At 51.7% G+C, this 22634-nt stretch overlaps 66 non-coding genes and 33 pseudogenes across 66 annotated transcripts; all 99 read right to left on the minus strand.

The window, feature by feature from the left end:
• LOC131142661 (5S ribosomal RNA) lies at window positions 1-119 on the minus strand. The gene has a single exon (XR_009132733.1). It is a non-coding gene; the product is annotated as a 5S ribosomal RNA (ribosomal RNA).
• Window positions 120-231: 112 nt separating this feature from the next.
• On the minus strand, window positions 232-349 carry LOC131098996 (5S ribosomal RNA). The gene has a single exon (XR_009117839.1). It is a non-coding gene; the product is annotated as a 5S ribosomal RNA (ribosomal RNA).
• A 112-nt stretch (window positions 350-461) lies between these two features.
• Window positions 462-580, minus strand: LOC131097546 (5S ribosomal RNA). Its single transcript, XR_009116445.1, has one exon. It is a non-coding gene; the product is annotated as a 5S ribosomal RNA (ribosomal RNA).
• A 112-nt stretch (window positions 581-692) lies between these two features.
• Window positions 693-821, minus strand: LOC131099740 (5S ribosomal RNA; annotated as a pseudogene).
• A 113-nt stretch (window positions 822-934) lies between these two features.
• On the minus strand, window positions 935-1053 carry LOC131100010 (5S ribosomal RNA). The gene has a single exon (XR_009118779.1). It is a non-coding gene; the product is annotated as a 5S ribosomal RNA (ribosomal RNA).
• Window positions 1054-1165: 112 nt separating this feature from the next.
• Window positions 1166-1274, minus strand: LOC131100457 (5S ribosomal RNA; annotated as a pseudogene).
• Window positions 1275-1386: 112 nt separating this feature from the next.
• Window positions 1387-1505, minus strand: LOC131097433 (5S ribosomal RNA). Its single transcript, XR_009116339.1, has one exon. It is a non-coding gene; the product is annotated as a 5S ribosomal RNA (ribosomal RNA).
• A 112-nt stretch (window positions 1506-1617) lies between these two features.
• LOC131141127 (5S ribosomal RNA) lies at window positions 1618-1726 on the minus strand (annotated as a pseudogene).
• Window positions 1727-1838: 112 nt separating this feature from the next.
• On the minus strand, window positions 1839-1957 carry LOC131097738 (5S ribosomal RNA). Its single transcript, XR_009116632.1, has one exon. It is a non-coding gene; the product is annotated as a 5S ribosomal RNA (ribosomal RNA).
• A 112-nt stretch (window positions 1958-2069) lies between these two features.
• Window positions 2070-2188, minus strand: LOC131099329 (5S ribosomal RNA). Its single transcript, XR_009118163.1, has one exon. It is a non-coding gene; the product is annotated as a 5S ribosomal RNA (ribosomal RNA).
• A 112-nt stretch (window positions 2189-2300) lies between these two features.
• On the minus strand, window positions 2301-2409 carry LOC131141223 (5S ribosomal RNA; annotated as a pseudogene).
• A 112-nt stretch (window positions 2410-2521) lies between these two features.
• Window positions 2522-2640, minus strand: LOC131098578 (5S ribosomal RNA). The gene has a single exon (XR_009117445.1). It is a non-coding gene; the product is annotated as a 5S ribosomal RNA (ribosomal RNA).
• A 112-nt stretch (window positions 2641-2752) lies between these two features.
• On the minus strand, window positions 2753-2871 carry LOC131099574 (5S ribosomal RNA). The gene has a single exon (XR_009118399.1). It is a non-coding gene; the product is annotated as a 5S ribosomal RNA (ribosomal RNA).
• Window positions 2872-2983: 112 nt separating this feature from the next.
• Window positions 2984-3102, minus strand: LOC131141565 (5S ribosomal RNA; annotated as a pseudogene).
• A 112-nt stretch (window positions 3103-3214) lies between these two features.
• LOC131099136 (5S ribosomal RNA) lies at window positions 3215-3333 on the minus strand. Its single transcript, XR_009117974.1, has one exon. It is a non-coding gene; the product is annotated as a 5S ribosomal RNA (ribosomal RNA).
• Window positions 3334-3445: 112 nt separating this feature from the next.
• Window positions 3446-3564, minus strand: LOC131142662 (5S ribosomal RNA). Its single transcript, XR_009132734.1, has one exon. It is a non-coding gene; the product is annotated as a 5S ribosomal RNA (ribosomal RNA).
• Window positions 3565-3676: 112 nt separating this feature from the next.
• Window positions 3677-3805, minus strand: LOC131099741 (5S ribosomal RNA; annotated as a pseudogene).
• Window positions 3806-3917: 112 nt separating this feature from the next.
• On the minus strand, window positions 3918-4026 carry LOC131100459 (5S ribosomal RNA; annotated as a pseudogene).
• Window positions 4027-4138: 112 nt separating this feature from the next.
• LOC131097434 (5S ribosomal RNA) lies at window positions 4139-4257 on the minus strand. The gene has a single exon (XR_009116340.1). It is a non-coding gene; the product is annotated as a 5S ribosomal RNA (ribosomal RNA).
• A 112-nt stretch (window positions 4258-4369) lies between these two features.
• Window positions 4370-4478, minus strand: LOC131141129 (5S ribosomal RNA; annotated as a pseudogene).
• A 112-nt stretch (window positions 4479-4590) lies between these two features.
• On the minus strand, window positions 4591-4709 carry LOC131097739 (5S ribosomal RNA). The gene has a single exon (XR_009116633.1). It is a non-coding gene; the product is annotated as a 5S ribosomal RNA (ribosomal RNA).
• Window positions 4710-4821: 112 nt separating this feature from the next.
• Window positions 4822-4940, minus strand: LOC131099330 (5S ribosomal RNA). The gene has a single exon (XR_009118164.1). It is a non-coding gene; the product is annotated as a 5S ribosomal RNA (ribosomal RNA).
• Window positions 4941-5052: 112 nt separating this feature from the next.
• On the minus strand, window positions 5053-5161 carry LOC131141224 (5S ribosomal RNA; annotated as a pseudogene).
• Window positions 5162-5273: 112 nt separating this feature from the next.
• On the minus strand, window positions 5274-5392 carry LOC131098579 (5S ribosomal RNA). The gene has a single exon (XR_009117446.1). It is a non-coding gene; the product is annotated as a 5S ribosomal RNA (ribosomal RNA).
• A 112-nt stretch (window positions 5393-5504) lies between these two features.
• LOC131099575 (5S ribosomal RNA) lies at window positions 5505-5623 on the minus strand. The gene has a single exon (XR_009118400.1). It is a non-coding gene; the product is annotated as a 5S ribosomal RNA (ribosomal RNA).
• A 112-nt stretch (window positions 5624-5735) lies between these two features.
• On the minus strand, window positions 5736-5854 carry LOC131099137 (5S ribosomal RNA). Its single transcript, XR_009117975.1, has one exon. It is a non-coding gene; the product is annotated as a 5S ribosomal RNA (ribosomal RNA).
• Window positions 5855-5966: 112 nt separating this feature from the next.
• LOC131142663 (5S ribosomal RNA) lies at window positions 5967-6085 on the minus strand. Its single transcript, XR_009132735.1, has one exon. It is a non-coding gene; the product is annotated as a 5S ribosomal RNA (ribosomal RNA).
• Window positions 6086-6197: 112 nt separating this feature from the next.
• LOC131098997 (5S ribosomal RNA) lies at window positions 6198-6315 on the minus strand. Its single transcript, XR_009117840.1, has one exon. It is a non-coding gene; the product is annotated as a 5S ribosomal RNA (ribosomal RNA).
• A 112-nt stretch (window positions 6316-6427) lies between these two features.
• On the minus strand, window positions 6428-6546 carry LOC131097547 (5S ribosomal RNA). Its single transcript, XR_009116446.1, has one exon. It is a non-coding gene; the product is annotated as a 5S ribosomal RNA (ribosomal RNA).
• A 112-nt stretch (window positions 6547-6658) lies between these two features.
• Window positions 6659-6787, minus strand: LOC131099742 (5S ribosomal RNA; annotated as a pseudogene).
• A 113-nt stretch (window positions 6788-6900) lies between these two features.
• Window positions 6901-7019, minus strand: LOC131100011 (5S ribosomal RNA). The gene has a single exon (XR_009118780.1). It is a non-coding gene; the product is annotated as a 5S ribosomal RNA (ribosomal RNA).
• Window positions 7020-7131: 112 nt separating this feature from the next.
• LOC131100460 (5S ribosomal RNA) lies at window positions 7132-7240 on the minus strand (annotated as a pseudogene).
• Window positions 7241-7352: 112 nt separating this feature from the next.
• LOC131097435 (5S ribosomal RNA) lies at window positions 7353-7471 on the minus strand. Its single transcript, XR_009116341.1, has one exon. It is a non-coding gene; the product is annotated as a 5S ribosomal RNA (ribosomal RNA).
• Window positions 7472-7583: 112 nt separating this feature from the next.
• Window positions 7584-7692, minus strand: LOC131141130 (5S ribosomal RNA; annotated as a pseudogene).
• A 112-nt stretch (window positions 7693-7804) lies between these two features.
• Window positions 7805-7923, minus strand: LOC131097740 (5S ribosomal RNA). Its single transcript, XR_009116634.1, has one exon. It is a non-coding gene; the product is annotated as a 5S ribosomal RNA (ribosomal RNA).
• Window positions 7924-8035: 112 nt separating this feature from the next.
• LOC131099331 (5S ribosomal RNA) lies at window positions 8036-8154 on the minus strand. Its single transcript, XR_009118165.1, has one exon. It is a non-coding gene; the product is annotated as a 5S ribosomal RNA (ribosomal RNA).
• Window positions 8155-8266: 112 nt separating this feature from the next.
• LOC131141225 (5S ribosomal RNA) lies at window positions 8267-8375 on the minus strand (annotated as a pseudogene).
• A 112-nt stretch (window positions 8376-8487) lies between these two features.
• Window positions 8488-8606, minus strand: LOC131098580 (5S ribosomal RNA). Its single transcript, XR_009117447.1, has one exon. It is a non-coding gene; the product is annotated as a 5S ribosomal RNA (ribosomal RNA).
• Window positions 8607-8718: 112 nt separating this feature from the next.
• Window positions 8719-8837, minus strand: LOC131099576 (5S ribosomal RNA). Its single transcript, XR_009118401.1, has one exon. It is a non-coding gene; the product is annotated as a 5S ribosomal RNA (ribosomal RNA).
• A 112-nt stretch (window positions 8838-8949) lies between these two features.
• LOC131099138 (5S ribosomal RNA) lies at window positions 8950-9068 on the minus strand. Its single transcript, XR_009117976.1, has one exon. It is a non-coding gene; the product is annotated as a 5S ribosomal RNA (ribosomal RNA).
• A 112-nt stretch (window positions 9069-9180) lies between these two features.
• LOC131142664 (5S ribosomal RNA) lies at window positions 9181-9299 on the minus strand. The gene has a single exon (XR_009132736.1). It is a non-coding gene; the product is annotated as a 5S ribosomal RNA (ribosomal RNA).
• A 112-nt stretch (window positions 9300-9411) lies between these two features.
• On the minus strand, window positions 9412-9520 carry LOC131100461 (5S ribosomal RNA; annotated as a pseudogene).
• Window positions 9521-9632: 112 nt separating this feature from the next.
• On the minus strand, window positions 9633-9751 carry LOC131097436 (5S ribosomal RNA). Its single transcript, XR_009116342.1, has one exon. It is a non-coding gene; the product is annotated as a 5S ribosomal RNA (ribosomal RNA).
• Window positions 9752-9863: 112 nt separating this feature from the next.
• LOC131141131 (5S ribosomal RNA) lies at window positions 9864-9972 on the minus strand (annotated as a pseudogene).
• A 112-nt stretch (window positions 9973-10084) lies between these two features.
• Window positions 10085-10203, minus strand: LOC131097742 (5S ribosomal RNA). Its single transcript, XR_009116635.1, has one exon. It is a non-coding gene; the product is annotated as a 5S ribosomal RNA (ribosomal RNA).
• Window positions 10204-10315: 112 nt separating this feature from the next.
• LOC131099332 (5S ribosomal RNA) lies at window positions 10316-10434 on the minus strand. Its single transcript, XR_009118166.1, has one exon. It is a non-coding gene; the product is annotated as a 5S ribosomal RNA (ribosomal RNA).
• A 112-nt stretch (window positions 10435-10546) lies between these two features.
• On the minus strand, window positions 10547-10655 carry LOC131142374 (5S ribosomal RNA; annotated as a pseudogene).
• A 112-nt stretch (window positions 10656-10767) lies between these two features.
• LOC131098581 (5S ribosomal RNA) lies at window positions 10768-10886 on the minus strand. The gene has a single exon (XR_009117448.1). It is a non-coding gene; the product is annotated as a 5S ribosomal RNA (ribosomal RNA).
• A 112-nt stretch (window positions 10887-10998) lies between these two features.
• Window positions 10999-11117, minus strand: LOC131099577 (5S ribosomal RNA). The gene has a single exon (XR_009118402.1). It is a non-coding gene; the product is annotated as a 5S ribosomal RNA (ribosomal RNA).
• Window positions 11118-11229: 112 nt separating this feature from the next.
• On the minus strand, window positions 11230-11348 carry LOC131099139 (5S ribosomal RNA). Its single transcript, XR_009117977.1, has one exon. It is a non-coding gene; the product is annotated as a 5S ribosomal RNA (ribosomal RNA).
• A 112-nt stretch (window positions 11349-11460) lies between these two features.
• Window positions 11461-11579, minus strand: LOC131142668 (5S ribosomal RNA). Its single transcript, XR_009132738.1, has one exon. It is a non-coding gene; the product is annotated as a 5S ribosomal RNA (ribosomal RNA).
• Window positions 11580-11691: 112 nt separating this feature from the next.
• Window positions 11692-11809, minus strand: LOC131098998 (5S ribosomal RNA). The gene has a single exon (XR_009117841.1). It is a non-coding gene; the product is annotated as a 5S ribosomal RNA (ribosomal RNA).
• Window positions 11810-11921: 112 nt separating this feature from the next.
• On the minus strand, window positions 11922-12040 carry LOC131097548 (5S ribosomal RNA). The gene has a single exon (XR_009116447.1). It is a non-coding gene; the product is annotated as a 5S ribosomal RNA (ribosomal RNA).
• Window positions 12041-12152: 112 nt separating this feature from the next.
• LOC131099743 (5S ribosomal RNA) lies at window positions 12153-12281 on the minus strand (annotated as a pseudogene).
• A 113-nt stretch (window positions 12282-12394) lies between these two features.
• On the minus strand, window positions 12395-12513 carry LOC131100273 (5S ribosomal RNA). The gene has a single exon (XR_009119032.1). It is a non-coding gene; the product is annotated as a 5S ribosomal RNA (ribosomal RNA).
• Window positions 12514-12625: 112 nt separating this feature from the next.
• Window positions 12626-12734, minus strand: LOC131100462 (5S ribosomal RNA; annotated as a pseudogene).
• Window positions 12735-12846: 112 nt separating this feature from the next.
• On the minus strand, window positions 12847-12965 carry LOC131097438 (5S ribosomal RNA). The gene has a single exon (XR_009116343.1). It is a non-coding gene; the product is annotated as a 5S ribosomal RNA (ribosomal RNA).
• A 112-nt stretch (window positions 12966-13077) lies between these two features.
• On the minus strand, window positions 13078-13186 carry LOC131141132 (5S ribosomal RNA; annotated as a pseudogene).
• Window positions 13187-13298: 112 nt separating this feature from the next.
• LOC131097743 (5S ribosomal RNA) lies at window positions 13299-13417 on the minus strand. The gene has a single exon (XR_009116636.1). It is a non-coding gene; the product is annotated as a 5S ribosomal RNA (ribosomal RNA).
• A 112-nt stretch (window positions 13418-13529) lies between these two features.
• On the minus strand, window positions 13530-13648 carry LOC131099333 (5S ribosomal RNA). The gene has a single exon (XR_009118167.1). It is a non-coding gene; the product is annotated as a 5S ribosomal RNA (ribosomal RNA).
• A 112-nt stretch (window positions 13649-13760) lies between these two features.
• LOC131141226 (5S ribosomal RNA) lies at window positions 13761-13869 on the minus strand (annotated as a pseudogene).
• Window positions 13870-13981: 112 nt separating this feature from the next.
• LOC131098582 (5S ribosomal RNA) lies at window positions 13982-14100 on the minus strand. The gene has a single exon (XR_009117449.1). It is a non-coding gene; the product is annotated as a 5S ribosomal RNA (ribosomal RNA).
• A 112-nt stretch (window positions 14101-14212) lies between these two features.
• On the minus strand, window positions 14213-14331 carry LOC131099579 (5S ribosomal RNA). Its single transcript, XR_009118404.1, has one exon. It is a non-coding gene; the product is annotated as a 5S ribosomal RNA (ribosomal RNA).
• Window positions 14332-14443: 112 nt separating this feature from the next.
• On the minus strand, window positions 14444-14562 carry LOC131099140 (5S ribosomal RNA). Its single transcript, XR_009117978.1, has one exon. It is a non-coding gene; the product is annotated as a 5S ribosomal RNA (ribosomal RNA).
• A 112-nt stretch (window positions 14563-14674) lies between these two features.
• LOC131142669 (5S ribosomal RNA) lies at window positions 14675-14793 on the minus strand. The gene has a single exon (XR_009132739.1). It is a non-coding gene; the product is annotated as a 5S ribosomal RNA (ribosomal RNA).
• Window positions 14794-14905: 112 nt separating this feature from the next.
• On the minus strand, window positions 14906-15014 carry LOC131100463 (5S ribosomal RNA; annotated as a pseudogene).
• Window positions 15015-15126: 112 nt separating this feature from the next.
• On the minus strand, window positions 15127-15245 carry LOC131097439 (5S ribosomal RNA). The gene has a single exon (XR_009116344.1). It is a non-coding gene; the product is annotated as a 5S ribosomal RNA (ribosomal RNA).
• A 112-nt stretch (window positions 15246-15357) lies between these two features.
• On the minus strand, window positions 15358-15466 carry LOC131141133 (5S ribosomal RNA; annotated as a pseudogene).
• A 112-nt stretch (window positions 15467-15578) lies between these two features.
• On the minus strand, window positions 15579-15697 carry LOC131097744 (5S ribosomal RNA). The gene has a single exon (XR_009116637.1). It is a non-coding gene; the product is annotated as a 5S ribosomal RNA (ribosomal RNA).
• A 112-nt stretch (window positions 15698-15809) lies between these two features.
• LOC131099334 (5S ribosomal RNA) lies at window positions 15810-15928 on the minus strand. The gene has a single exon (XR_009118168.1). It is a non-coding gene; the product is annotated as a 5S ribosomal RNA (ribosomal RNA).
• Window positions 15929-16040: 112 nt separating this feature from the next.
• Window positions 16041-16149, minus strand: LOC131141227 (5S ribosomal RNA; annotated as a pseudogene).
• Window positions 16150-16261: 112 nt separating this feature from the next.
• LOC131098583 (5S ribosomal RNA) lies at window positions 16262-16380 on the minus strand. Its single transcript, XR_009117450.1, has one exon. It is a non-coding gene; the product is annotated as a 5S ribosomal RNA (ribosomal RNA).
• A 112-nt stretch (window positions 16381-16492) lies between these two features.
• LOC131099580 (5S ribosomal RNA) lies at window positions 16493-16611 on the minus strand. Its single transcript, XR_009118405.1, has one exon. It is a non-coding gene; the product is annotated as a 5S ribosomal RNA (ribosomal RNA).
• Window positions 16612-16723: 112 nt separating this feature from the next.
• On the minus strand, window positions 16724-16852 carry LOC131141622 (5S ribosomal RNA; annotated as a pseudogene).
• A 113-nt stretch (window positions 16853-16965) lies between these two features.
• On the minus strand, window positions 16966-17084 carry LOC131100012 (5S ribosomal RNA). The gene has a single exon (XR_009118781.1). It is a non-coding gene; the product is annotated as a 5S ribosomal RNA (ribosomal RNA).
• A 112-nt stretch (window positions 17085-17196) lies between these two features.
• LOC131100464 (5S ribosomal RNA) lies at window positions 17197-17305 on the minus strand (annotated as a pseudogene).
• A 112-nt stretch (window positions 17306-17417) lies between these two features.
• On the minus strand, window positions 17418-17536 carry LOC131143367 (5S ribosomal RNA). Its single transcript, XR_009133416.1, has one exon. It is a non-coding gene; the product is annotated as a 5S ribosomal RNA (ribosomal RNA).
• A 112-nt stretch (window positions 17537-17648) lies between these two features.
• On the minus strand, window positions 17649-17767 carry LOC131097440 (5S ribosomal RNA). The gene has a single exon (XR_009116345.1). It is a non-coding gene; the product is annotated as a 5S ribosomal RNA (ribosomal RNA).
• Window positions 17768-17879: 112 nt separating this feature from the next.
• LOC131141971 (5S ribosomal RNA) lies at window positions 17880-17988 on the minus strand (annotated as a pseudogene).
• A 112-nt stretch (window positions 17989-18100) lies between these two features.
• LOC131097652 (5S ribosomal RNA) lies at window positions 18101-18219 on the minus strand. Its single transcript, XR_009116549.1, has one exon. It is a non-coding gene; the product is annotated as a 5S ribosomal RNA (ribosomal RNA).
• Window positions 18220-18331: 112 nt separating this feature from the next.
• On the minus strand, window positions 18332-18460 carry LOC131099744 (5S ribosomal RNA; annotated as a pseudogene).
• Window positions 18461-18572: 112 nt separating this feature from the next.
• Window positions 18573-18691, minus strand: LOC131143368 (5S ribosomal RNA). The gene has a single exon (XR_009133417.1). It is a non-coding gene; the product is annotated as a 5S ribosomal RNA (ribosomal RNA).
• A 113-nt stretch (window positions 18692-18804) lies between these two features.
• On the minus strand, window positions 18805-18923 carry LOC131099184 (5S ribosomal RNA). Its single transcript, XR_009118021.1, has one exon. It is a non-coding gene; the product is annotated as a 5S ribosomal RNA (ribosomal RNA).
• Window positions 18924-19035: 112 nt separating this feature from the next.
• LOC131142345 (5S ribosomal RNA) lies at window positions 19036-19144 on the minus strand (annotated as a pseudogene).
• A 112-nt stretch (window positions 19145-19256) lies between these two features.
• Window positions 19257-19375, minus strand: LOC131097496 (5S ribosomal RNA). The gene has a single exon (XR_009116398.1). It is a non-coding gene; the product is annotated as a 5S ribosomal RNA (ribosomal RNA).
• Window positions 19376-19487: 112 nt separating this feature from the next.
• LOC131142224 (5S ribosomal RNA) lies at window positions 19488-19596 on the minus strand (annotated as a pseudogene).
• Window positions 19597-19708: 112 nt separating this feature from the next.
• On the minus strand, window positions 19709-19827 carry LOC131098850 (5S ribosomal RNA). The gene has a single exon (XR_009117702.1). It is a non-coding gene; the product is annotated as a 5S ribosomal RNA (ribosomal RNA).
• Window positions 19828-19939: 112 nt separating this feature from the next.
• On the minus strand, window positions 19940-20058 carry LOC131099956 (5S ribosomal RNA). Its single transcript, XR_009118727.1, has one exon. It is a non-coding gene; the product is annotated as a 5S ribosomal RNA (ribosomal RNA).
• A 112-nt stretch (window positions 20059-20170) lies between these two features.
• On the minus strand, window positions 20171-20279 carry LOC131141699 (5S ribosomal RNA; annotated as a pseudogene).
• A 112-nt stretch (window positions 20280-20391) lies between these two features.
• Window positions 20392-20510, minus strand: LOC131097795 (5S ribosomal RNA). The gene has a single exon (XR_009116687.1). It is a non-coding gene; the product is annotated as a 5S ribosomal RNA (ribosomal RNA).
• A 112-nt stretch (window positions 20511-20622) lies between these two features.
• LOC131098363 (5S ribosomal RNA) lies at window positions 20623-20741 on the minus strand. Its single transcript, XR_009117238.1, has one exon. It is a non-coding gene; the product is annotated as a 5S ribosomal RNA (ribosomal RNA).
• Window positions 20742-20853: 112 nt separating this feature from the next.
• Window positions 20854-20972, minus strand: LOC131142670 (5S ribosomal RNA). Its single transcript, XR_009132740.1, has one exon. It is a non-coding gene; the product is annotated as a 5S ribosomal RNA (ribosomal RNA).
• Window positions 20973-21084: 112 nt separating this feature from the next.
• On the minus strand, window positions 21085-21213 carry LOC131099745 (5S ribosomal RNA; annotated as a pseudogene).
• Window positions 21214-21325: 112 nt separating this feature from the next.
• On the minus strand, window positions 21326-21444 carry LOC131100458 (5S ribosomal RNA). Its single transcript, XR_009119095.1, has one exon. It is a non-coding gene; the product is annotated as a 5S ribosomal RNA (ribosomal RNA).
• A 112-nt stretch (window positions 21445-21556) lies between these two features.
• On the minus strand, window positions 21557-21665 carry LOC131142102 (5S ribosomal RNA; annotated as a pseudogene).
• Window positions 21666-21777: 112 nt separating this feature from the next.
• Window positions 21778-21896, minus strand: LOC131097841 (5S ribosomal RNA). Its single transcript, XR_009116730.1, has one exon. It is a non-coding gene; the product is annotated as a 5S ribosomal RNA (ribosomal RNA).
• A 112-nt stretch (window positions 21897-22008) lies between these two features.
• LOC131142094 (5S ribosomal RNA) lies at window positions 22009-22117 on the minus strand (annotated as a pseudogene).
• Window positions 22118-22229: 112 nt separating this feature from the next.
• On the minus strand, window positions 22230-22348 carry LOC131097781 (5S ribosomal RNA). Its single transcript, XR_009116674.1, has one exon. It is a non-coding gene; the product is annotated as a 5S ribosomal RNA (ribosomal RNA).
• A 112-nt stretch (window positions 22349-22460) lies between these two features.
• LOC131098227 (5S ribosomal RNA) lies at window positions 22461-22579 on the minus strand. Its single transcript, XR_009117103.1, has one exon. It is a non-coding gene; the product is annotated as a 5S ribosomal RNA (ribosomal RNA).
• Between the last annotated feature and the right edge of the window lie 55 nt (window positions 22580-22634).

Below are 22634 nucleotides of genomic sequence, written 5' to 3' on the forward strand. Positions count from 1 at the left end.
AGCTTACAGCACCTGGTATTCCCAGGCGGTCTCCCATCCAAGTACTAACCAGGCCAGCCCCTGCTTAGCTTCCGAGATCGGACGAGATCGGGCGTTTTCAGGGTAGTATGGCCGTAAGCTTAAAGGGCAACTGAAAAAATCTTATTTGAAGGCGACGCAGGCCAAACTAGACTCCAGCAAAAAGTGTCAAACAGCGCCCTCTGCTGTCAGGCAAGAGCAGAAACCATAAAAAGCTTACAGCACCTGGTATTCCCAGGCGGTCTCCATCCAAGTACTAACCAGGCCCGCCCCTGCTTTGCTTCCGAGATCGGACGAGATCGGGCGTTTTCAGGGTAGTATGGCCGTAAGCTTTAAGGGCAACTGAAAAAATCTTATTTGAAGGCGACGCAGGCCAAACTAGACTCCAGCAAAAAGTGTCAAACAGCGCCCTCTGCTGTCAGGCAAGAGCAGAAACCATAAAAAGCTTACAGCACCTGGTATTCCCAGGCGGTCTCCCATCCAAGTACTAACCAGGCCAGCCCCTGCTTAGCTTCCGAGATCGGACGAGATCGGGCGTTTTCGGGGTAGTATGGCCGTAAGCTTTAAGGGCAACTGAAAAAATCTTATTTGAAGGCGACGCAGGCCAAACTAGACTCCAGCAAAAAGTGTCAAACAGCGCCCTCTGCTGTCAGGCAAGAGCAGAAACCATAAAAAGCTTACAGCACCTGGTATTCCCAGGCGGTCTCCCATCCAAGTACTAACCAGGCCCGCCCCTGCTTAGCTTCCGAGATCGGACGAGATCGGACGAGATCGGGCGTTTTCAGGGTAGTATGGCTGTAAACTGCCAGGTCAACTGAAAAGATCCTTTTTGAAGGTGACGCAGGCCAAACTAGACTCCAGCAAAAAGTGTCAAACAGCGCCCTCTGCTGTCAGGCAAGAGCAGAAACCATAAAAAAGCTTACAGCACCTGGTATTCCCAGGCGGTCTCCCATCCAAGTACTAACCAGGCCCGCCCCTGCTCAGCTTCCAAGATCGGACGAGATCTGGCGTTTTCAGGGTAGTATGGCCGTAAGCTGCCAGGTCAACTGAAAAGATCCTATTTGAAGGTGACGCAGGCCAAACTAGACTCTGGCAAAAAGTGTCAAACAGCGCCCTTTGCTGTCAGGCAAGAGCAGAAACCATAAAAAGCTTACAGCACCTGGTATTCCCAGGCGGTCTCCCATCCAAGTACTAACCAGGCCCGCCCCTGCTTAGCTTCCGAGATCGGGCGTTTTCAGGGTAGTATGGCCGTAAGCTGCCAGGTGAACTGAAAAGATCCTATTTGAAGGTGACGCAGGCCAAACTAGACTCCAGCAAAAAGTGTCAAACAGCGCCCTCTGCTGTCAGGCAAGAGCAGAAACCATAAAAAGCTTACAGCACCTGGTATTCCCAGGCGGTCTCCCATCCAAGTACTAACCAGGCCCGCCCCTGCTTAGTTTCCGAGATCAGACGAGATCGGGCGTTTTCAGGGTAGTATGGCCGTAAGCTGCCAGGTCAACTGAAAAGATCCTATTTGAAGGTGACGCAGGCCAAACTAGACTCTGGCAAAAAGTGTCAAACAGCGCCCTTTGCTGTCAGGCAAGAGCAGAAACCATAAAAAGCTTATAGCACCTGGTATTCCCAGGCGGTCTCCCATCCAAGTACTAACCAGGCCCGCCCCTGCTTAGCTTCCGAGATCGGGCGTTTTCAGGGTAGTATGGCCGTAAGCTGCCAGGTCAACTGAAAAGATCCTATTTGAAGGCGACGCAGGCCAAACTAGACTCCAGCAAAAAGTGTCAAACAGCGCCCTCTGCTGTCAGGCATGAGCAGAAACCATAAAAGGCTTACAGCACCTGGTATTCCCAGGCGGTCTCCCATCCAAGTACTAACCAGGCCCACCCCTGTTTAGCTTACGAGATCGGACGAGATCGGGCGTTTTCAGGGTAGTATGACCGTAAGCTGCCAGATCAACTGAAAAGATCCTATTTGAAGGCGACGCAGGCCAAACTAGACTCCAGCAAAAAGTGTCAAACAGCGCCCTCTGCTGTCAGGCAAGAGCAGAAACCATATAAAGCTTACAGCACCTGGTATTTCCAGGCGGTCTCCCATCCAAGTACTAACCAGGCCCGCCCCTGCTTAGCTTCCGAGATCGGACGAGATCGGGCTTTTTCAGGATAGTATGGCCGTAAGCTGCCAGATCAACTGAAAAGATCCTATTTGAAGGCGACGCAGGCCAAACTAGACTCTGGCAAAAAGTGTCAAACAGCGCCCTTTGCTGTCAGGCAAGAGCAGAAACCATAAAAAGCTTACAGCACCTGGTATTCCCAGGCGGTCTCCCATCCAAGTACTAACCAGGCCCGCCCCTGCTTAGCTTCCGAGATCGGGCTTTTTCAGGGTAGTATGGCCGTAAGCTGCCAGGTGAACTGAAAAGATCCTATTTGAAGGTGACGCAGGCCAAACTAGACTCCAGCAAAAAGTGTCAAACAGCGCCCTCTGCTGTCAGGCAAGAGCAGAAACCATAAAAGGCTTACAGCACCTGGTATTCCCAGGCGGTCTCCCATCCAAGTACTAACCAGGCCCACCCCTGTTTAGCTTACGAGATCGGACGAGATCGGGCATTTTCAGGGTAGTATGACCGTAAGCTGCCAGATCAACTGAAAAGATCCTATTTGAAGGCGACGCAGGCCAAACTAGACTCCAGCAAAAAGTGTCAAACAGCGCCCTCTGCTGTCAGGCAAGAGCCGAAACCATAAAAGGCTTACAGCACCTGGTATTCCCAGGCGGTCTCTCATCCAAGTACTAACCAGGCCCGCCCCTGCTTAGCTTCCGAGATCGGACGATATCGGGCGTTTTCAGGGTAGTATGGCCGTAAGCTGCCAGGGCAACTGAAAAGATCCTATTTGAAGGCGACGCAGGCCAAACTAGACTCCAGCAAAAAGTGTCAAACAGCGCCCTCTGCTTTCAGGCAAAAGCAGAAACCATAAAAAGCTTAGAGCACCTGGTATTCCTAGGCGGTTTCCCATCCAAGTACTAACCAGGCCCGCCCCTGCGTAGCTTCCGAGATCGGACGATATCGGGCGTTTTCAGGGTAGTATGGCCGTAAGCTGCCAAGGCAACTGAAAAGATCCTATTTGAAGGCGACGCAGGCCAAACTAGACTCCAACAAAAAGTGTCAAACAGCGCCCTCTGCTTTCAGGCAAAAGCAGAAACCATAAAAAGCTTAGAGCACCTGGTATTCCTAGGCGGTTTCCCATCCAAGTACTAACCAGGCCCGCCCCTGCTTAGCTTCCGAGATCGGATGAGATCGGGCGTTTTCAGGGTAGTATGGCTGTAAGCTGCCAAGGCAACTGAAAAGATCCTATTTGAAGGCGACGCAGGCCAAACTAAACTCCAGCAAAAAGTGTCAAACAGCGCCCTCTGCTGTCAGGCAAGAGCAGAAACCATAAAAAGCTTACAGCACCTGGTATTCCCAGGCGGTCTCCCATCCAAGTACTAACCAGGCCAGCCCCTGCTTAGCTTCCGAGATCGGACGAGATCGGGCGTTTTCAGGGTAGTATGGCCGTAAGCTTAAAGGGCAACTGAAAAAATCTTATTTGAAGGCGACGCAGGCCAAACTAGACTCCAGCAAAAAGTGTAAAACAGCGCCCTCTGCTGTCAGGCAAGAGCAGAAACCATAAAAAGCTTACAGCACCTGGTATTCCCAGGCGGTCTCCCATCCAAGTACTAACCAGGCCCGCCCCTGCTTAGCTTCCGAGATCGGACGAGATCGGACGAGATCGGGCGTTTTCAGGGTAGTATGGCTGTAAACTGCCAGGTCAACTGAAAAGATCCTATTTGAAGGTGACGCAGGCCAAACTAGACTCTGGCAAAAAGTGTCAAACAGCGCCCTTTGCTGTCAGGCAAGAGCAGAAACCATAAAAAGCTTACAGCACCTGGTATTCCCAGGCGGTCTCCCATCCAAGTACTAACCAGGCCCGCCCCTGCTTAGCTTCCGAGATCGGGCGTTTTCAGGGTAGTATGGCCGTAAGCTGCCAGGTGAACTGAAAAGATCCTATTTGAAGGTGACGCAGGCCAAACTAGACTCCAGCAAAAAGTGTCAAACAGCGCCCTCTGCTGTCAGGCAAGAGCAGAAACCATAAAAAGCTTACAGCACCTGGTATTCCCAGGCGGTCTCCCATCCAAGTACTAACCAGGCCCGCCCCTGCTTAGTTTCCGAGATCAGACGAGATCGGGCGTTTTCAGGGTAGTATGGCCGTAAGCTGCCAGGTCAACTGAAAAGATCCTATTTGAAGGTGACGCAGGCCAAACTAGACTCTGGCAAAAAGTGTCAAACAGCGCCCTTTGCTGTCAGGCAAGAGCAGAAACCATAAAAAGCTTATAGCACCTGGTATTCCCAGGCGGTCTCCCATCCAAGTACTAACCAGGCCCGCCCCTGCTTAGCTTCCGAGATCGGGCGTTTTCAGGGTAGTATGGCCGTAAGCTGCCAGGTCAACTGAAAAGATCCTATTTGAAGGCGACGCAGGCCAAACTAGACTCCAGCAAAAAGTGTCAAACAGCGCCCTCTGCTGTCAGGCATGAGCAGAAACCATAAAAGGCTTACAGCACCTGGTATTCCCAGGCGGTCTCCCATCCAAGTACTAACCAGGCCCACCCCTGTTTAGCTTACGAGATCGGACGAGATCGGGCGTTTTCAGGGTAGTATGACCGTAAGCTGCCAGATCAACTGAAAAGATCCTATTTGAAGGCGACGCAGGCCAAACTAGACTCCAGCAAAAAGTGTCAAACAGCGCCCTCTGCTGTCAGGCAAGAGCAGAAACCATATAAAGCTTACAGCACCTGGTATTTCCAGGCGGTCTCCCATCCAAGTACTAACCAGGCCCGCCCCTGCTTAGCTTCCGAGATCGGACGAGATCGGGCTTTTTCAGGATAGTATGGCCGTAAGCTGCCAGATCAACTGAAAAGATCCTATTTGAAGGCGACGCAGGCCAAACTAGACTCTGGCAAAAAGTGTCAAACAGCGCCCTTTGCTGTCAGGCAAGAGCAGAAACCATAAAAAGCTTACAGCACCTGGTATTCCCAGGCGGTCTCCCATCCAAGTACTAACCAGGCCCGCCCCTGCTTAGCTTCCGAGATCGGGCTTTTTCAGGGTAGTATGGCCGTAAGCTGCCAGGTGAACTGAAAAGATCCTATTTGAAGGTGACGCAGGCCAAACTAGACTCCAGCAAAAAGTGTCAAACAGCGCCCTCTGCTGTCAGGCAAGAGCAGAAACCATAAAAGGCTTACAGCACCTGGTATTCCCAGGCGGTCTCCCATCCAAGTACTAACCAGGCCCACCCCTGTTTAGCTTACGAGATCGGACGAGATCGGGCATTTTCAGGGTAGTATGACCGTAAGCTGCCAGATCAACTGAAAAGATCCTATTTGAAGGCGACGCAGGCCAAACTAGACTCCAGCAAAAAGTGTCAAACAGCGCCCTCTGCTGTCAGGCAAGAGCCGAAACCATAAAAGGCTTACAGCACCTGGTATTCCCAGGCGGTCTCTCATCCAAGTACTAACCAGGCCCGCCCCTGCTTAGCTTCCGAGATCGGACGATATCGGGCGTTTTCAGGGTAGTATGGCCGTAAGCTGCCAGGGCAACTGAAAAGATCCTATTTGAAGGCGACGCAGGCCAAACTAGACTCCAGCAAAAAGTGTCAAACAGCGCCCTCTGCTTTCAGGCAAAAGCAGAAACCATAAAAAGCTTAGAGCACCTGGTATTCCTAGGCGGTTTCCCATCCAAGTACTAACCAGGCCCGCCCCTGCTTAGCTTCCGAGATCGGATGAGATCGGGCGTTTTCAGGGTAGTATGGCTGTAAGCTGCCAAGGCAACTGAAAAGATCCTATTTGAAGGCGACGCAGGCCAAACTAAACTCCAGCAAAAAGTGTCAAACAGCGCCCTCTGCTGTCAGGCAAGAGCAGAAACCATAAAAAGCTTACAGCACCTGGTATTCCCAGGCGGTCTCCCATCCAAGTACTAACCAGGCCAGCCCCTGCTTAGCTTCCGAGATCGGACGAGATCGGGCGTTTTCAGGGTAGTATGGCCGTAAGCTTAAAGGGCAACTGAAAAAATCTTATTTGAAGGCGACGCAGGCCAAACTAGACTCCAGCAAAAAGTGTCAAACAGCGCCCTCTGCTGTCAGGCAAGAGCAGAAACCATAAAAAGCTTACAGCACCTGGTATTCCCAGGCGGTCTCCATCCAAGTACTAACCAGGCCCGCCCCTGCTTTGCTTCCGAGATCGGACGAGATCGGGCGTTTTCAGGGTAGTATGGCCGTAAGCTTTAAGGGCAACTGAAAAAATCTTATTTGAAGGCGACGCAGGCCAAACTAGACTCCAGCAAAAAGTGTCAAACAGCGCCCTCTGCTGTCAGGCAAGAGCAGAAACCATAAAAAGCTTACAGCACCTGGTATTCCCAGGCGGTCTCCCATCCAAGTACTAACCAGGCCAGCCCCTGCTTAGCTTCCGAGATCGGACGAGATCGGGCGTTTTCGGGGTAGTATGGCCGTAAGCTTTAAGGGCAACTGAAAAAATCTTATTTGAAGGCGACGCAGGCCAAACTAGACTCCAGCAAAAAGTGTCAAACAGCGCCCTCTGCTGTCAGGCAAGAGCAGAAACCATAAAAAGCTTACAGCACCTGGTATTCCCAGGCGGTCTCCCATCCAAGTACTAACCAGGCCCGCCCCTGCTTAGCTTCCGAGATCGGACGAGATCGGACGAGATCGGGCGTTTTCAGGGTAGTATGGCTGTAAACTGCCAGGTCAACTGAAAAGATCCTATTTGAAGGTGACGCAGGCCAAACTAGACTCCAGCAAAAAGTGTCAAACAGCGCCCTCTGCTGTCAGGCAAGAGCAGAAACCATAAAAAAGCTTACAGCACCTGGTATTCCCAGGCGGTCTCCCATCCAAGTACTAACCAGGCCCGCCCCTGCTCAGCTTCCAAGATCGGACGAGATCTGGCGTTTTCAGGGTAGTATGGCCGTAAGCTGCCAGGTCAACTGAAAAGATCCTATTTGAAGGTGACGCAGGCCAAACTAGACTCTGGCAAAAAGTGTCAAACAGCGCCCTTTGCTGTCAGGCAAGAGCAGAAACCATAAAAAGCTTACAGCACCTGGTATTCCCAGGCGGTCTCCCATCCAAGTACTAACCAGGCCCGCCCCTGCTTAGCTTCCGAGATCGGGCGTTTTCAGGGTAGTATGGCCGTAAGCTGCCAGGTGAACTGAAAAGATCCTATTTGAAGGTGACGCAGGCCAAACTAGACTCCAGCAAAAAGTGTCAAACAGCGCCCTCTGCTGTCAGGCAAGAGCAGAAACCATAAAAAGCTTACAGCACCTGGTATTCCCAGGCGGTCTCCCATCCAAGTACTAACCAGGCCCGCCCCTGCTTAGTTTCCGAGATCAGACGAGATCGGGCGTTTTCAGGGTAGTATGGCCGTAAGCTGCCAGGTCAACTGAAAAGATCCTATTTGAAGGTGACGCAGGCCAAACTAGACTCTGGCAAAAAGTGTCAAACAGCGCCCTTTGCTGTCAGGCAAGAGCAGAAACCATAAAAAGCTTATAGCACCTGGTATTCCCAGGCGGTCTCCCATCCAAGTACTAACCAGGCCCGCCCCTGCTTAGCTTCCGAGATCGGGCGTTTTCAGGGTAGTATGGCCGTAAGCTGCCAGGTCAACTGAAAAGATCCTATTTGAAGGCGACGCAGGCCAAACTAGACTCCAGCAAAAAGTGTCAAACAGCGCCCTCTGCTGTCAGGCATGAGCAGAAACCATAAAAGGCTTACAGCACCTGGTATTCCCAGGCGGTCTCCCATCCAAGTACTAACCAGGCCCACCCCTGTTTAGCTTACGAGATCGGACGAGATCGGGCGTTTTCAGGGTAGTATGACCGTAAGCTGCCAGATCAACTGAAAAGATCCTATTTGAAGGCGACGCAGGCCAAACTAGACTCCAGCAAAAAGTGTCAAACAGCGCCCTCTGCTGTCAGGCAAGAGCAGAAACCATATAAAGCTTACAGCACCTGGTATTTCCAGGCGGTCTCCCATCCAAGTACTAACCAGGCCCGCCCCTGCTTAGCTTCCGAGATCGGACGAGATCGGGCTTTTTCAGGATAGTATGGCCGTAAGCTGCCAGATCAACTGAAAAGATCCTATTTGAAGGCGACGCAGGCCAAACTAGACTCTGGCAAAAAGTGTCAAACAGCGCCCTTTGCTGTCAGGCAAGAGCAGAAACCATAAAAAGCTTACAGCACCTGGTATTCCCAGGCGGTCTCCCATCCAAGTACTAACCAGGCCCGCCCCTGCTTAGCTTCCGAGATCGGGCTTTTTCAGGGTAGTATGGCCGTAAGCTGCCAGGTGAACTGAAAAGATCCTATTTGAAGGTGACGCAGGCCAAACTAGACTCCAGCAAAAAGTGTCAAACAGCGCCCTCTGCTGTCAGGCAAGAGCAGAAACCATAAAAGGCTTACAGCACCTGGTATTCCCAGGCGGTCTCCCATCCAAGTACTAACCAGGCCCACCCCTGTTTAGCTTACGAGATCGGACGAGATCGGGCATTTTCAGGGTAGTATGACCGTAAGCTGCCAGATCAACTGAAAAGATCCTATTTGAAGGCGACGCAGGCCAAACTAGACTCCAGCAAAAAGTGTCAAACAGCGCCCTCTGCTGTCAGGCAAGAGCCGAAACCATAAAAGGCTTACAGCACCTGGTATTCCCAGGCGGTCTCTCATCCAAGTACTAACCAGGCCCGCCCCTGCTTAGCTTCCGAGATCGGACGATATCGGGCGTTTTCAGGGTAGTATGGCCGTAAGCTGCCAGGGCAACTGAAAAGATCCTATTTGAAGGCGACGCAGGCCAAACTAGACTCCAGCAAAAAGTGTCAAACAGCGCCCTCTGCTTTCAGGCAAAAGCAGAAACCATAAAAAGCTTAGAGCACCTGGTATTCCTAGGCGGTTTCCCATCCAAGTACTAACCAGGCCCGCCCCTGCTTAGCTTCCGAGATCGGATGAGATCGGGCGTTTTCAGGGTAGTATGGCTGTAAGCTGCCAAGGCAACTGAAAAGATCCTATTTGAAGGCGACGCAGGCCAAACTAAACTCCAGCAAAAAGTGTCAAACAGCGCCCTCTGCTGTCAGGCAAGAGCAGAAACCATAAAAAGCTTACAGCACCTGGTATTCCCAGGCGGTCTCCCATCCAAGTACTAACCAGGCCAGCCCCTGCTTAGCTTCCGAGATCGGACGAGATCGGGCGTTTTCAGGGTAGTATGGCCGTAAGCTTAAAGGGCAACTGAAAAAATCTTATTTGAAGGCGACGCAGGCCAAACTAGACTCCAGCAAAAAGTGTCAAACAGCGCCCTCTGCTGTCAGGCAAGAGCAGAAACCATAAAAAGCTTACAGCACCTGGTATTCCCAGGCGGTCTCCCATCCAAGTACTAACCAGGCCCGCCCCTGCTTAGCTTCCGAGATCGGGCGTTTTCAGGGTAGTATGGCCGTAAGCTGCCAGGTGAACTGAAAAGATCCTATTTGAAGGTGACGCAGGCCAAACTAGACTCCAGCAAAAAGTGTCAAACAGCGCCCTCTGCTGTCAGGCAAGAGCAGAAACCATAAAAAGCTTACAGCACCTGGTATTCCCAGGCGGTCTCCCATCCAAGTACTAACCAGGCCCGCCCCTGCTTAGTTTCCGAGATCAGACGAGATCGGGCGTTTTCAGGGTAGTATGGCCGTAAGCTGCCAGGTCAACTGAAAAGATCCTATTTGAAGGTGACGCAGGCCAAACTAGACTCTGGCAAAAAGTGTCAAACAGCGCCCTTTGCTGTCAGGCAAGAGCAGAAACCATAAAAAGCTTATAGCACCTGGTATTCCCAGGCGGTCTCCCATCCAAGTACTAACCAGGCCCGCCCCTGCTTAGCTTCCGAGATCGGGCGTTTTCAGGGTAGTATGGCCGTAAGCTGCCAGGTCAACTGAAAAGATCCTATTTGAAGGCGACGCAGGCCAAACTAGACTCCAGCAAAAAGTGTCAAACAGCGCCCTCTGCTGTCAGGCATGAGCAGAAACCATAAAAGGCTTACAGCACCTGGTATTCCCAGGCGGTCTCCCATCCAAGTACTAACCAGGCCCACCCCTGTTTAGCTTACGAGATCGGACGAGATCGGGCGTTTTCAGGGTAGTATGACCGTAAGCTGCCAGATCAACTGAAAAGATCCTATTTGAAGGCGACGCAGGCCAAACTAGACTCCAGCAAAAAGTGTCAAACAGCGCCCTCTGCTGTCAGGCAAGAGCAGAAACCATATAAAGCTTACAGCACCTGGTATTTCCAGGCGGTCTCCCATCCAAGTACTAACCAGGCCCGCCCCTGCTTAGCTTCCGAGATCGGACGAGATCGGGCTTTTTCAGGATAGTATGGCCGTAAGCTGCCAGATCAACTGAAAAGATCCTATTTGAAGGCGACGCAGGCCAAACTAGACTCTGGCAAAAAGTGTCAAACAGCGCCCTTTGCTGTCAGGCAAGAGCAGAAACCATAAAAAGCTTACAGCACCTGGTATTCCCAGGCAGTCTCCCTTCCAAGTACTAACCAGGCCCGCCCCTGCTTAGCTTCCGAGATCGGGCTTTTTCAGGGTAGTATGGCCGTAAGCTGCCAGGTGAACTGAAAAGATCCTATTTGAAGGTGACGCAGGCCAAACTAGACTCCAGCAAAAAGTGTCAAACAGCGCCCTCTGCTGTCAGGCAAGAGCAGAAACCATAAAAGGCTTACAGCACCTGGTATTCCCAGGCGGTCTCCCATCCAAGTACTAACCAGGCCCACCCCTGTTTAGCTTACGAGATCGGACGAGATCGGGCATTTTCAGGGTAGTATGACCGTAAGCTGCCAGATCAACTGAAAAGATCCTATTTGAAGGCGACGCAGGCCAAACTAGACTCCAGCAAAAAGTGTCAAACAGCGCCCTCTGCTGTCAGGCAAGAGCCGAAACCATAAAAGGCTTACAGCACCTGGTATTCCCAGGCGGTCTCTCATCCAAGTACTAACCAGGCCCGCCCCTGCTTAGCTTCCGAGATCGGACGATATCGGGCGTTTTCAGGGTAGTATGGCCGTAAGCTGCCAGGGCAACTGAAAAGATCCTATTTGAAGGCGACGCAGGCCAAACTAGACTCCAGCAAAAAGTGTCAAACAGCGCCCTCTGCTTTCAGGCAAAAGCAGAAACCATAAAAAGCTTAGAGCACCTGGTATTCCTAGGCGGTTTCCCATCCAAGTACTAACCAGGCCCGCCCCTGCTTAGCTTCCGAGATCGGATGAGATCGGGCGTTTTCAGGGTAGTATGGCTGTAAGCTGCCAAGGCAACTGAAAAGATCCTATTTGAAGGCGACGCAGGCCAAACTAAACTCCAGCAAAAAGTGTCAAACAGCGCCCTCTGCTGTCAGGCAAGAGCAGAAACCATAAAAAGCTTACAGCACCTGGTATTCCCAGGCGGTCTCCCATCCAAGTACTAACCAGGCCAGCCCCTGCTTAGCTTCCGAGATCGGACGAGATCGGGCGTTTTCAGGGTAGTATGGCCGTAAGCTTAAAGGGCAACTGAAAAAATCTTATTTGAAGGCGACGCAGGCCAAACTAGACTCCAGCAAAAAGTGTCAAACAGCGCCCTCTGCTGTCAGGCAAGAGCAGAAACCATAAAAAGCTTACAGCACCTGGTATTCCCAGGCGGTCTCCATCCAAGTACTAACCAGGCCCGCCCCTGCTTTGCTTCCGAGATCGGACGAGATCGGGCGTTTTCAGGGTAGTATGGCCGTAAGCTTTAAGGGCAACTGAAAAAATCTTATTTGAAGGCGACGCAGGCCAAACTAGACTCCAGCAAAAAGTGTCAAACAGCGCCCTCTGCTGTCAGGCAAGAGCAGAAACCATAAAAAGCTTACAGCACCTGGTATTCCCAGGCGGTCTCCCATCCAAGTACTAACCAGGCCAGCCCCTGCTTAGCTTCCGAGATCGGACGAGATCGGGCGTTTTCGGGGTAGTATGGCCGTAAGCTTTAAGGGCAACTGAAAAAATCTTATTTGAAGGCGACGCAGGCCAAACTAGACTCCAGCAAAAAGTGTCAAACAGCGCCCTCTGCTGTCAGGCAAGAGCAGAAACCATAAAAAGCTTACAGCACCTGGTATTCCCAGGCGGTCTCCCATCCAAGTACTAACCAGGCCCGCCCCTGCTTAGCTTCCGAGATCGGACGAGATCGGACGAGATCGGGCGTTTTCAGGGTAGTATGGCTGTAAACTGCCAGGTCAACTGAAAAGATCCTATTTGAAGGTGACGCAGGCCAAACTAGACTCCAGCAAAAAGTGTCAAACAGCGCCCTCTGCTGTCAGGCAAGAGCAGAAACCATAAAAAAGCTTACAGCACCTGGTATTCCCAGGCGGTCTCCCATCCAAGTACTAACCAGGCCCGCCCCTGCTCAGCTTCCAAGATCGGACGAGATCTGGCATTTTCAGGGTAGTATGGCCGTAAGCTGCCAGGTCAACTGAAAAGATCCTATTTGAAGGTGACGCAGGCCAAACTAGACTCTGGCAAAAAGTGTCAAACAGCGCCCTTTGCTGTCAGGCAAGAGCAGAAACCATAAAAAGCTTACAGCACCTGGTATTCCCAGGCGGTCTCCCATCCAAGTACTAACCAGGCCCGCCCCTGCTTAGCTTCCGAGATCGGGCGTTTTCAGGGTAGTATGGCCGTAAGCTGCCAGGTGAACTGAAAAGATCCTATTTGAAGGTGACGCAGGCCAAACTAGACTCCAGCAAAAAGTGTCAAACAGCGCCCTCTGCTGTCAGGCAAGAGCAGAAACCATAAAAAGCTTACAGCACCTGGTATTCCCAGGCGGTCTCCCATCCAAGTACTAACCAGGCCCGCCCCTGCTTAGTTTCCGAGATCAGACGAGATCGGGCGTTTTCAGGGTAGTATGGCCGTAAGCTGCCAGGTCAACTGAAAAGATCCTATTTGAAGGTGACGCAGGCCAAACTAGACTCTGGCAAAAAGTGTCAAACAGCGCCCTTTGCTGTCAGGCAAGAGCAGAAACCATAAAAAGCTTATAGCACCTGGTATTCCCAGGCGGTCTCCCATCCAAGTACTAACCAGGCCCGCCCCTGCTTAGCTTCCGAGATCGGGCGTTTTCAGGGTAGTATGGCCGTAAGCTGCCAGGTCAACTGAAAAGATCCTATTTGAAGGCGACGCAGGCCAAACTAGACTCCAGCAAAAAGTGTCAAACAGCGCCCTCTGCTGTCAGGCATGAGCAGAAACCATAAAAGGCTTACAGCACCTGGTATTCCCAGGCGGTCTCCCATCCAAGTACTAACCAGGCCCACCCCTGTTTAGCTTACGAGATCGGACGAGATCGGGCGTTTTCAGGGTAGTATGACCGTAAGCTGCCAGATCAACTGAAAAGATCCTATTTGAAGGCGACGCAGGCCAAACTAGACTCCAGCAAAAAGTGTCAAACAGCGCCCTCTGCTGTCAGGCAAGAGCAGAAACCATATAAAGCTTACAGCACCTGGTATTTCCAGGCGGTCTCCCATCCAAGTACTAACCAGGCCCGCCCCTGCTTAGCTTCCGAGATCGGACGAGATCGGGCTTTTTCAGGATAGTATGGCCGTAAGCTGCCAGATCAACTGAAAAGATCCTATTTGAAGGCGACGCAGGCCAAACTAGACTCTGGCAAAAAGTGTCAAACAGCGCCCTTTGCTGTCAGGCAAGAGCAGAAACCATAAAAAGCTTACAGCACCTGGTATTCCCAGGCGGTCTCCCATCCAAGTACTAACCAGGCCCGCCCCTGCTTAGCTTCCGAGATCGGGCTTTTTCAGGGTAGTATGGCCGTAAGCTGCCAGGTGAACTGAAAAGATCCTATTTGAAGGTGACGCAGGCCAAACTAGACTCCAGCAAAAAGTGTCAAACAGCGCCCTCTGCTGTCAGGCAAGAGCAGAAACCATAAAAGGCTTACAGCACCTGGTATTCCCAGGCGGTCTCCCATCCAAGTACTAACCAGGCCCACCCCTGTTTAGCTTACGAGATCGGACGAGATCGGGCATTTTCAGGGTAGTATGACCGTAAGCTGCCAGATCAACTGAAAAGATCCTATTTGAAGGCGACGCAGGCCAAACTAGACTCCAGCAAAAAGTGTCAAACAGCGCCCTCTGCTGTCAGGCAAGAGCCGAAACCATAAAAGGCTTACAGCACCTGGTATTCCCAGGCGGTCTCTCATCCAAGTACTAACCAGGCCCGCCCCTGCTTAGCTTCCGAGATCGGACGATATCGGGCGTTTTCAGGGTAGTATGGCCGTAAGCTGCCAGGGCAACTGAAAAGATCCTATTTGAAGGCGACGCAGGCCAAACTAGACTCCAGCAAAAAGTGTCAAACAGCGCCCTCTGCTTTCAGGCAAAAGCAGAAACCATAAAAAGCTTAGAGCACCTGGTATTCCTAGGCGGTTTCCCATCCAAGTACTAACCAGGCCCGCCCCTGCTTAGCTTCCGAGATCGGATGAGATCGGGCGTTTTCAGGGTAGTATGGCTGTAAGCTGCCAAGGCAACTGAAAAGATCCTATTTGAAGGCGACGCAGGCCAAACTAAACTCCAGCAAAAAGTGTCAAACAGCGCCCTCTGCTGTCAGGCAAGAGCAGAAACCATAAAAAGCTTACAGCACCTGGTATTCCCAGGCGGTCTCCCATCCAAGTACTAACCAGGCCAGCCCCTGCTTAGCTTCCGAGATCGGACGAGATCGGGCGTTTTCAGGGTAGTATGGCCGTAAGCTTAAAGGGCAACTGAAAAAATCTTATTTGAAGGCGACGCAGGCCAAACTAGACTCCAGCAAAAAGTGTCAAACAGCGCCCTCTGCTGTCAGGCAAGAGCAGAAACCATAAAAAGCTTACAGCACCTGGTATTCCCAGGCGGTCTCCCATCCAAGTACTAACCAGGCCCGCCCCTGCTTAGCTTCCGAGATCGGGCGTTTTCAGGGTAGTATGGCCGTAAGCTGCCAGGTGAACTGAAAAGATCCTATTTGAAGGTGACGCAGGCCAAACTAGACTCCAGCAAAAAGTGTCAAACAGCGCCCTCTGCTGTCAGGCAAGAGCAGAAACCATAAAAAGCTTACAGCACCTGGTATTCCCAGGCGGTCTCCCATCCAAGTACTAACCAGGCCCGCCCCTGCTTAGTTTCCGAGATCAGACGAGATCGGGCGTTTTCAGGGTAGTATGGCCGTAAGCTGCCAGGTCAACTGAAAAGATCCTATTTGAAGGTGACGCAGGCCAAACTAGACTCTGGCAAAAAGTGTCAAACAGCGCCCTTTGCTGTCAGGCAAGAGCAGAAACCATAAAAAGCTTATAGCACCTGGTATTCCCAGGCGGTCTCCCATCCAAGTACTAACCAGGCCCGCCCCTGCTTAGCTTCCGAGATCGGGCGTTTTCAGGGTAGTATGGCCGTAAGCTGCCAGGTCAACTGAAAAGATCCTATTTGAAGGCGACGCAGGCCAAACTAGACTCCAGCAAAAAGTGTCAAACAGCGCCCTCTGCTGTCAGGCATGAGCAGAAACCATAAAAGGCTTACAGCACCTGGTATTCCCAGGCGGTCTCCCATCCAAGTACTAACCAGGCCCACCCCTGTTTAGCTTACGAGATCGGACGAGATCGGGCGTTTTCAGGGTAGTATGACCGTAAGCTGCCAGATCAACTGAAAAGATCCTATTTGAAGGCGACGCAGGCCAAACTAGACTCCAGCAAAAAGTGTCAAACAGCGCCCTCTGCTGTCAGGCAAGAGCAGAAACCATAAAAAGCTTACAGCACCTGGTATTTCCAGGCGGTCTCCCATCCAAGTACTAACCAGGCCCGCCCCTGCTTAGCTTCCGAGATCGGACGAGATCGGGCTTTTTCAGGATAGTATGGCCGTAAGCTGCCAGATCAACTGAAAAGATCCTATTTGAAGGCGACGCAGGCCAAACTAGACTCTGGCAAAAAGTGTCAAACAGCGCCCTTTGCTGTCAGGCAAGAGCAGAAACCATAAAAAGCTTACAGCACCTGGTATTCCCAGGCGGTCTCCCATCCAAGTACTAACCAGGCCCGCCCCTGCTTAGCTTCCGAGATCGGGCTTTTTCAGGGTAGTATGGCCGTAAGCTGCCAGGTGAACTGAAAAGATCCTATTTGAAGGTGACGCAGGCCAAACTAGACTCCAGCAAAAAGTGTCAAACAGCGCCCTCTGCTGTCAGGCAAGAGCAGAAACCATAAAAGGCTTACAGCACCTGGTATTCCCAGGCGGTCTCCCATCCAAGTACTAACCAGGCCCACCCCTGTTTAGCTTACGAGATCGGACGAGATCGGGCATTTTCAGGGTAGTATGACCGTAAGCTGCCAGATGAACTGAAAAGATCCTATTTGAAGGCGACGCAGGCCAAACTAGACTCCAGCAAAAAGTGTCAAACAGCGCCCTCTGCTGTCAGGCAAGAGCCGAAACCATAAAAGGCTTACAGCACCTGGTATTCCCAGGCGGTCTCTCATCCAAGTACTAACCAGGCCCGCCCCTGCTTAGCTTCCGAGATCGGACGATATCGGGCGTTTTCAGGGTAGTATGGCCGTAAGCTGCCAGGGCAACTGAAAAGATCCTATTTGAAGGCGACGCAGGCCAAACTAGACTCCAGCAAAAAGTGTCAAACAGCGCCCTCTGCTTTCAGGCAAAAGCAGAAACCATAAAAAGCTTAGAGCACCTGGTATTCCTAGGCGGTTTCCCATCCAAGTACTAACCAGGCCCGCCCCTGCTTAGCTTCCGAGATCGGACGAGATCGGACGAGATCGGGCGTTTTCAGGGTAGTATGGCTGTAAACTGCCAGGTCAACTGAAAAGATCCTATTTGAAGGTGACGCAGGCCAAACTGGACTCCAGCAAAAAGTGTCAAACAGCGCCCTCTGCTGTCAGGCAAGAGCAGAAACCATAAAAAAGCTTACAGCACCTGGTATTCCCAGGCGGTCTCCCATCCAAGTACTAACCAGGCCCGCCCCTGCTCAGCTTCCAAGATCGGACGAGATCTGGCGTTTTCAGGGTAGTATGGCCGTAAGCTGCCAGGTCAACTGAAAAGATCCTATTTGAAGGTGACGCAGGCCAAACTAGACTCTGGCAAAAAGTGTCAAACAGCGCCCTTTGCTGTCAGGCAAGAGCAGAAACCATAAAAAGCTTACAGCACCTGGTATTCCCAGGCGGTCTCCCATCCAAGTACTAACCAGGCCCGCCCCTGCTTAGCTTCCGAGATCGGGCGTTTTCAGGGTAGTATGGCCGTAAGCTGCCAGGTGAACTGAAAAGATCCTATTTGAAGGTGACGCAGGCCAAACTAGACTCCAGCAAAAAGTGTCAAACAGCGCCCTCTGCTGTCAGGCAAGAGCAGAAACCATAAAAAGCTTACAGCACCTGGTATTCCCAGGCGGTCTCCCATCCAAGTACTAACCAGGCCCGCCCCTGCTTAGCTTCCGAGATCGGACGAGATCAGGCGTTTTAAGGGTAGTATGGCCGTAAGCTGCCAGGTCACCTGAAAAGATCCTATTTGAAGGTGACGCAGGCCAAACTAGACTCCAGCAAAAAGTGTCAAACAGCGCCCTCTGCTGTCAGGCAAGAGCAGAAACCATAAAAAGCTTACAGCACCTGGTATTCCCAGGCGGTCTCCCATCCAAGTACTAACCAGGCCCGCCCCTGCTTAGTTTCCGAGATCAGACGAGATCGGGCGTTTTCAGGGTAGTATGGCCGTAAGCTGCCAGGTCAACTGAAAAGATCCTATTTGAAGGTGACGCAGGCCAAACTAGACTCTGGCAAAAAGTGTCAAACAGCGCCCTTTGCTGTCAGGCAAGAGCAGAAACCATAAAAAGCTTATAGCACCTGGTATTCCCAGGCGGTCTCCCATCCAAGTACTAACCAGGCCCGCCCCTGCTTAGCTTCCGAGATCGGGCGTTTTCAGGGTAATATGGCCGTAAGCTGCCAGGTCAACTGAAAAGATCCTATTTGAAGGCGACGCAGGCCAAACTAGACTCCAGCAAAAAGTGTCAAACAGCGCCCTCTGCTGTCAGGCATGAGCAGAAACCATAAAAGGCTTACAGCACCTGGTATTCCCAGGCGGTCTCCCATCCAAGTACTAACCAGGCCCGCCCCTGCTTAGCTTCCGAGATCGGACGAGATCGGGCTTTTTCAGGATAGTATGGCCGTAAGCTGCAAGATCAACTGAAAAGATCCTATTTGAAGGCGACGCAGGCCAAACTAGACTCTGGCAAAAAGTGTCAAACAGCGCCCTTTGCTGTCAGGCAAGAGCAGAAACCATAAAAAGCTTACAGCACCTGGTATTCCCAGGCGGTCTCCCATCCAAGTACTAACCAGGCCCGCCCCTGCTTAGCTTCCGAGATCGGACGAGATCGGACGAGATCGGGCGTTTTCAGGGTAGTATGGCTGTAAACTGCCAGGTCAACTGAAAAGATCCTTTTTGAAGGTGACGCAGGCCAAACTAGACTCTGACAAAAAGTGTCAAACAGCGCCCTTTGCTGTCAGGCAAGAGCAGAAACCATAAAAAGCTTACAGCACCTGGTATTCCCAGGCGGTCTCCCATCCAAGTACTAACCAGGCCCGCCCCTGCTTAGCTTCCGAGATCGGACGAGATCAGGCGTTTTAAGGGTAGTATGGCCGTAAGCTGCCAGGTCAACTGAAAAGATCCTATTTGAAGGTGACGCAGGCCAAACTAGACTCCAGCAAAAAGTGTCAAACAGCGCCCTCTGCTGTCAGGCAAGAGCAGAAACCATAAAAAAGCTTACAGCACCTGGTATTCCCAGGCGGTCTCCCATTCAAGTACTAACCAGGCCCGCCCCTGCTTAGCTTCCGAGATCGGACAAGATCTGGCGTTTTCAGGGTAGTATGGCCGTAAGCTGCCAGGTCAACTGAAAAGATCCTATTTGAAGGTGACGCAGGCCAAACTAGACTCTGGCAAAAAGTGTCAAACAGCGCCCTTTGCTGTCAGGCAAGAGCAGAAACCATAAAAAGCTTACAGCACCTGGTATTCCCAGGCGGTCTCCCATCCAACTACTAACCAGGACCGCCCCTGCTTAGCGTCCGAGATCGGGCGTTTTCAGGGTAGTATGGCCGTAAGCTGCCAGGGCAACTGAAAAGATCCTATTTGAAGAAGACGCAGGCCAAACTAGACTCCAGCAAAAAGTGTCAAACAGCGCCCTCTGCTGTCAGGCAAGAGCAGAAACCATAAAAAGCTTACAGCACCTGGTATTCCCAGGCGGTCTCCCATCCAAGTACTAACCAGGCCCACCCCTGCTTAGCTTCCGAGATCGGACGAGATCGGGCTTTTTCAGGATAGTATGGCCGTAAGCTGGCGGATCAACTGAAAAGATCCTATTTGAAGGCGACGCAGGCCAAACTAGACTCTGGCAAAAAGTGTCAAACAGTGCCCTTTGCTGTCAGGCAAGAGCAGAAACCATAAAAAGCTTACAGCACCTGGTATTCCCAGGCTGTCTCCCATCCAAGTACTAACCAGGCCCGCCCCTGCTTAGCTTCCGAGATCGGGCGATTTCAGGGTAGTATGGCCGTAAGCTGCCAGGTGAACTGAAAAGATCCTATTTGAAGGTGACGCAGGCCAAACTAGACTCCAGCAAAAAGTGTCAAACAGCGCCCTCTGCTGTCAGGCAAGAGCAGAAACCATAAAAAGCTTACAGCACCTGGTATTCCCAGGCGGTCTCCCATCCAAGTACTAACCAGGCCCGCCCCTGCTTAGCTTCCGAGATCGGACAAGATCAGGCGTTTTAAGGGTAGTATGGCCGTAAGCTGCCAGGTCAACTGAAAAGATCCTATTTGAAGGTGACGCAGGCCAAACTAGACTCCAGCAAAAAGTGTCAAACAGCGCCTTCTGCTGTCAGGCAAGAGCAGAAACCATAAAAAGCTTACAGCACCTGGTAGTCCCAGGCGGTCTCCCATCCAAGTACTAACCAGGCCCGCCCCTGCTTAGTTTCCGAGATCAGACGAGATCGGGCGTTTTCAGGGTAGTATGGCCATAAGCTGCCAGGTCAACTGAAAAGATCCTATTTGAAGGTGACGCAGGCCAAACTAGACTCTGGCAAAAAGTGTCAAACAGCGCCCTTTGCTGTCAGGCAAGAGCAGAAACCATAAAAAGCTTACAGCTCCTGGTATTCCCAGGCGGTCTCCCATCCAAGTACTAACCAGGCCCGCCCCTGCTTAGCGTCCGAGATCGGGCGTTTTCAGGGTAGTATGGCCGTAAGCTGCCAGATCAACTGAAAAGATCCTATTTGAAGGTGACGCAGGCCAAACTAGACTCCAGCAAAAAGTGTCAAACAGCGCCCTCTGCTGTCAGGCAAGAGCAGAAACCATATTAAGCTTACAGCACCTGGTATTCCCAGGCGGTCTCCCATCCAAGTACTAACCAGGCCCGCCCCTGCTTAGCTTCCGAGATCGGACGATATCGGGCGTTTTCAGGGTAGTATGGCCGTAAGCTGCCAGGGCAACTGAAAAGATCCTATTTGAAGGCGACGCAGGCCAAACTAGACTCCAGCAAAGAGTGTCAAACAGCGCCCTCTGCTTTCAGGCAAAAGCAGAAACCATAAAAAGCTTAGAGCACCTGGTATTCCTAGGCGGTCTCCCATCCAAGTACTAACCAGGCCCGCCCCTGCTTAGCTTCCGAGATCGGATGAGATCGGGCGTTTTCAGGGTAGTATGGCTGTAAGCTGCCAAGGCAACTGAAAAGATCCTATTTGAAGGCGACGCAGGCCAAACTAAACTCCAGCAAAAAGTGTCAAACAGCGCCCTCTGCTGTCAGGCAAGAGCAGAAACCATAAAAAGCTTACAGCACCTGGTATTCCCAGGCGGTCTCCCATCCAAGTACTAACCAGGCCAGCCCCTGCTTAGCTTCCGAGATCGGACGAGATCGGGCGTTTTCAGGGTAGTATGGCCGTAAGCTTTAAGGGCAACTGAAAAAATCTTATTTGAAGGCGACGCAGGCCAAACTAGACTCCAGCAAAAAGTGTCAAACAGCGCCCTCTGCTGTCAGGCAAGAGCAGAAACCATAAAAAGCTTACAGCACCTGGTATTCCCAGGCGGTCTCCCATCCAAGTACTAACCAGGCCCGCCCCTGCTTAGCTTCCGAGATCGGACGAGATCGGACGAGATCGGGCGTTTTCAGGGTAGTATGGCTGTAAACTGCCAGGTCAACTGAAAAGATCCTATTTGAAGGTGACGCAGGCCAAACTAGACTCTGACAAAAAGTGTCAAACAGCGCCCTTTGCTGTCAGGCAAGAGCAGAAACCATAAAAAGCTTACAGCACCTGGTATTCCCAGGCGGTCTCCCATCCAAGTACTAACCAGGCCCGCCCCTGCTTAGCTTCCGAGATCGGACGAGATCGGGCGTTTTCAGGGTAGTATGACCGTAAGCTGCCAGGTCAACTGAAAAGATCCTATTTGAAGGCGACGCAGGCCAAACTAGACTCCAGCAAAAAGTGTCAAACAGCGCCCTCTGCTGTCAGGCAAGAGCAGAAACCATAAAAAGCTTACAGCACCTGGTATTCCCAGGCGGTCTCCCATCCAAGTACTAACCAGGCCCGCCCCTGCTTAGCGTCCGAGATCGGGCGTTTTCAGGTTAGTATGGCCGTAAGCTGCCAGATCAACTGAAAAGATCCTATTTGAAGGTGACGCAGGCCAAACTAGACTCCAGCAAAAAGTGCCAAACAGCGCCCTCTGCTGTCAGGCAAGAGCAGAAACCATATAAAGCTTACAGCACCTGGTATTCCCAGGCGGTCTCCCATCCAAGTACTAACCAGGCCCGCCCCTGCTTAGCTTCCGAGATCGGACGAGATCGGGCTTTTTCAGGATAGTATGGCCGTAAGCTGCCAGATCAACTGAAAAGATCCTATTTGAAGGCGACGCAGGCCTAACTAGACTCTGGCAAAAAGTGTCAAACAGCGCCCTTTGCTGTCAGGCAAGAGCAGAAACCATAAAAAGCTTACAGCACCTGGTATTCCCAGGCGGTCTCCCATTCAAGTACTAACCAGGCCCGCCCCTGCTTAGCTTCCGAGATCGGGCTTTTTCAGGGAAGTATGGCCGTAAGCTGCCAGGTGAACTGAAAAGATCCTATTTGAAGGTGACGCAGGCCAAACTTTACTCCAGCAAAAAGTGTCAAACAGCGCCCTCTGCTGTCAGGCAAGAGCAGAAACCATAAAAAGCTTACAGCACCTGGTATTCCCAAGCGGTCTCCCATCCAAGTACTAACCAGGCCCACCCCTGTTTAGCTTACGAGATCGGACGAGATCGGGCGTTTTCAGGGTAGTATGGCCGTAAGCTGCCAGATCAACTGAAAAGATCCTATTTGAAGGTTACGCAGGCCAAACTAGACTCCAGCAAAAAGTGCCAAACAGCGCCCTCTGCTGTCAGGCAAGAGCAGAAACCATATAAAGCTTACAGCACCTGGTATTCCCAGGCGGTCTCCCATCCAAGTACTAGCCAGGCCCGCCCCTGCTTAGCTTCCGAGATCGGACGAGATCGGGCTTTTTCAGGATAGTATGGCCGTAAGCTGCCAGATCAACTGAAAAGATCCTATTTGAAGGCGACGCAGGCCTAACTAGACTC

Source organism: Doryrhamphus excisus, chromosome 13 (genome assembly GCF_030265055.1).
Source record: "Doryrhamphus excisus isolate RoL2022-K1 chromosome 13, RoL_Dexc_1.0, whole genome shotgun sequence".
Lineage (NCBI taxonomy): Eukaryota > Metazoa > Chordata > Actinopteri > Syngnathiformes > Syngnathidae > Doryrhamphus > Doryrhamphus excisus.